Consider the following 4671-nt stretch of genomic DNA (forward strand, 5'->3'; position numbering starts at 1 on the left):
GTAACATGTTAATATACAAAATACACTTTCACACACTTAAACATTGTTTTATGCTCAATCCTATATACATGCTACTTGTTTACTTAGGTTCATGCTAGATTATACATGCTTTATGTCATTAACTTTGCTAAGCCCTCAACTTAACATATATAGCGCTATAGGAGTAGCACACCACCCATCGGGGTCTTGTTAAGCCTTTATACTAAACGGTCTTGTCATTTTTGTGGCGAGGGATGCTAAATACTAGTGGACACTTGGGTTTGATGTATTGTTATGCATGCTAGTTACCTTGTTTACAAATTGCCATGTGGATTCGAGTAAAATGCTTTTATACTTATGCTATACTTATTCAAACCTTGTGTACTCGCCTTTGCTTTTGCATTGAACTTTATTTTAAACATGTTACAGGTTGAGGATGATGATGCTATGAAACAAAGTAGCAATGATGCCTAGATACACATTTAGACGTCTTAGGTTTAAATTGTTGTATCAAATTTTGTCTTGTTATGTTATGTTATGAACATGTTATTTGAGATTTTTATGTAATGTTGACAATTTGACTTATGAAATGAAAATGGTTGATTTAAATATTGTCACAAATAGCGTTATGAAGTCTCTTGCAATCTATTTCGTCTCATCCCGATGATTCCGCCATCGGTTGGGGTGAGACAGATTGGTATCAGAGCCATAACTATAGGAAATGGTGTGCACAAAATGAAACATATAAATTACATCAATTGTGGCATAAAACTAAACCTTTTTAGTACTAATGTTGGAAAAAGTATGTTTTTGTCTTCCTTTTGTATTTTCAGGATTAAATGAGCTCAAATAAACAAAAGAAGCAAAAAGGCAGCTAAATCTAACATAAATACCAGAAAAGGGACAAACGTCACATGCCCGACCTCCCGACAACATCTTCCCAAGCAAAACAAGAGAACAGAAGGCTGAACACACCCTGTGCTCAATGAGCACGGGGGCGTGCCCAAGTGTCAGCAGAAAAGACAAAGTTGTAGAAGCTTCTATCGCCCACCAAGGGGCCGTGCTCAGCGGACACGGGGCTGTGGTCAACTCTGAGATTCGCAGGATCTAGGGAAATCTTTATAGTACAGATACGCTTCTGCACACGGGGTCGTGCTCAGCGGACACGCGGGCGTGGTCAACTAATGCAGACAAACCACATTTAATGAAGAAAGAGAGGAGGATGGACACGGGGCCGTGCCCGAGCTTCTGTTCAGCCTATAAATAGGAGTGCTTGGATCACTTACAACTCATCCCTTGGCACACCACCTCTCTCACACTTCACCCACCACCCACCACCATCACAACCCCATCATCCACCACCATCATCCATTGTCCATCATAGAGTGTGTGAGTCGTCTCGGGATCCAAGATTGATCGTAAGAGTTCTTGACAATCAAAGGCCATGTTTGCCTAAGTCTCTTACATCACTTGGTGAAGACAAGTGTTTAGTGTAATACTTTTTATTTTTAATCTTTTCGCAGTTTTTATTTGGTTATGTATTAATAACTTTAATAACTAGTTTCTTATGTTGAAGATGATTCTTCCTTATCGTTTGTCTGTGGTGTCTTGGCATTATTTTGCTGTCTATATAAAACAAAAGATTTTCACCATTCATATCTCCACGGTTTATATGGAGATATGTTGGCTACCTGGTCGGGGGTTAAGGGAACGGTTTGGTAAGAGTCTTGCCATTGTTCAGTGTATAGATCCTGCAAAGGACCTGGGTCAAATTTAGTAGGACCTCCTTCAATACCCACCGATATTGGATGGCGGGGGTCCAAACTCTTTGATCCCCTCATAAGTTAAACTACTATTAAAACTTTAACCTGGCTACTTAGGACTGTATCCTTGCTGACTCGGACTACTTAGCCGAGGGTAATGTCACCTTCAAAAGAAGGGCCTATCACGTTATGCATTAATAACTTAATTAATTATCTTTCAATAATCCGACCCTTTACGATTGTATCCTTGCTGACTCAAACCACTGGGTTGAGGGTAACGTCACCTTCAAAAGAGGGGCCTACTACAATAACTAAGATAATCTCTTAAACAGTGCAAAAGTGCGGAAATAATCAAAGGTTACACTAGACACGAGTCGGATCCAAGTGATTCATCTTGTCTATATGTTTTTACTTTTATTTTACTTTTCAGCATTTTAGTTAGTTTTATTTTTATAGTTTAAAATCTTTTTCTAACCTTTTGATTTGATTAGACGTTTAGGATAAACCGGTACTAAAAGCTCTTGTGTCCTTGGACGACCTCGGTATCTTACCAGCACTATACTACGTCCACGATGGGTGCACTTGCCCATATGTGTGTTTAGTGTTAGTAAATATCGTGTTTTATAAATTTAAAACTTGGCTAAAAGGTGTAAAAGGGCTTAAAATATACACCTAAAATATATAGCACCACGCACACATTAAGTTTTTGGCGCCGTTGCCGGGGACACAAGGATTTTAAGAAAGTTAGGAATCAACGGCCTAATCACTTTTTCTAAATTTTTCTATTTTTTAGGATTTTCTTAATTTTTCAGTTTCTGCAGAGCTCAGCACAGGCCGTGCCCAGCATTGTCACTAGCAGTTTTTATTTTCCGAGTTACAGAGAGCTGAGCACGGGGCCGTGTCGGTGCAACACGGGGCCGTGTCCAACTCCCCAGTAACAGGGATCCGGAAAAGAATCACTGTATCTCCGACCACGGGCCGTGTTCATCTGAGCACGGGGCCGTGGTGAACCTTCTGACCAACGTTCTTTTCTGTTTTTATTGCAGGACTTGGAACTCAGGCGCCACATCTGGACTTTCTATGTAGTTTATGAGCTCCAGTTCTAGTAGAGACATAAAAGAACCTCTAGAAGAACCCGAATGCTTTTCCAGAAAAAGACTTAAAGCTAAAAACCAAGAGAAAGTTTTGGGGGACCCACTTCCGATGGCGGACCAACGTACTTACATGGATTACTTACGCCCCACCGTAGGTAATCTCGGTGCCGCTATCAATGAACCGAATGTCGAAGCCAACAACTTCGAACTTCGGCCACATTTGATACAAATGCTTCAAAACTCCGCAACCTTCCATGGGCTTGCGAACGAGGATCCTCATCTACATATTACTAATTTCTTAGAAATATGTGATACCTTTTGGATCAATGGAGCATCAAACGACGCCATCCGCCTTCGAATGTTTCCATTCTCACTGAAAGACCGAGCTAAGGCTTGGCTCAACGCCCTCCCAGTTGGCTCGGTAAACACCTGGGATGAACTAGCCCAAAAGTTTCTATATAAGTATTTCCCTCCTGCTAAAACGGCTAAATTAATGACTGAAATTAATACATATTCACAAGAGGATGGGGAATCCTTATATGAAACTTGGGAAAGGTTCAAGGAGCTACTAAGAAAGTGTCCTCATCACGGTCTTGCGGTGTGGCAACAAGTATCCACTTTCTACAATGTGTTGTTGCCACACACAAGACAAACACTTGACTCTAGCTCCGGGGGACTTTTAGGTAATCGTCACCCAAATGAAATCTACAATCAAATTGAGGAAATTGCTCAAACCAATTTTCAGTGGCACACTCCCCGAGGCAATAAATCTATTGCCCCGGGCGCCCATAAGGTTGATGAAAGCACTTCTTCACAAGCCCAAATCGAGGCCCTGTCTTCAAAAATCAAAAAGTTAGAAATGACAAAAAACGGTCTCGGTTATGGCTTGTGAGGGGTGTGGTGGGCCACACAAAAATTGGAGTTGTATGAAAGAATTATATGACCAAACAGAGTCGGTAAACTACATTGATAATAGACCTAGGCCGTCGGGTCCTCCAACGGGTACCTACAACCAAGGATGGCGTAACCACCCTAACCTTGGTTGGAGAGAACCCGACATAGTAGTAACCAACAAAAGCTAAACCAACGAACAAACTTTCAACAACCAAGAGTCGAGTCACAAAATTTCTCTCAACAACAAGGTGGACGAGAAAGGCTTGAAGATACTGTATCTCGCCGCATCTCCGACACCAAAAAGAAAAACTCGGATCGATTTCAACAATTGGAACCGAATTTTAGAAATCAACAAGCTATTATACAAAACGTTGAAAAATAATTAAATCAGAAGCTCAGAATTTCTCCGAGAGACCACAAGGCGCGTTACCAAGTAATACTGAAACCAACCCGAAAGCACAAGTCCATCCCATAACATTGAGAAACCGTACCGTGGGTTCCGAAGAGGCTCCATCACCGCCAACTGAAAGAAGCACAACTCCGCCCCAACAAGAGAAGGCTTCTCCACCAATTCAAGAGCCTACTAAGGCTCCTCCGGTTCCATACCACGGTCGGTTAATTTGTCAAAAGACCGATGAGCAATTCACAAAGTTTGAAAATTTATTAAAACAATTGCATGTTAATATTCCATTTATCGAAGTCCTAACATAATTGCCTAAATATTCAAAATTTATGAGGGACTTCCTCACTCATAAAAGGAAAATTGAATCATTGCAATTAGTTAACTTAGGCGAAGAATGCTCCGCCTTACTACTCAACAAACTCCCACAAAAGAAGATTGATCCTGGAAGCTTGACGATTCCTTGCTCAATTGGGGAATCCCCCATTCGCAATGCACTAGCTGATCTTGGGGCTAGCATAAACCTCATGCCCACCTCAAT

The 4671-nt window shown here is 41.2% G+C and overlaps 1 non-coding gene across 1 annotated transcript; it reads right to left on the minus strand.

Annotated features, from left to right (window-relative positions):
• Window positions 1-3323: 3323 nt before the first annotated feature.
• Window positions 3324-3430, minus strand: LOC118485353. Its single transcript, XR_004875653.1, has one exon. It is a non-coding gene; the product is annotated as a small nucleolar RNA R71 (small nucleolar RNA).
• Window positions 3431-4671: the final 1241 nt, after the last annotated feature.

The sequence above is a fragment of the Helianthus annuus genome, chromosome 12 (genome assembly GCF_002127325.2).
Source record: "Helianthus annuus cultivar XRQ/B chromosome 12, HanXRQr2.0-SUNRISE, whole genome shotgun sequence".
Taxonomy (NCBI): Eukaryota; Viridiplantae; Streptophyta; class Magnoliopsida; order Asterales; family Asteraceae; genus Helianthus; species Helianthus annuus.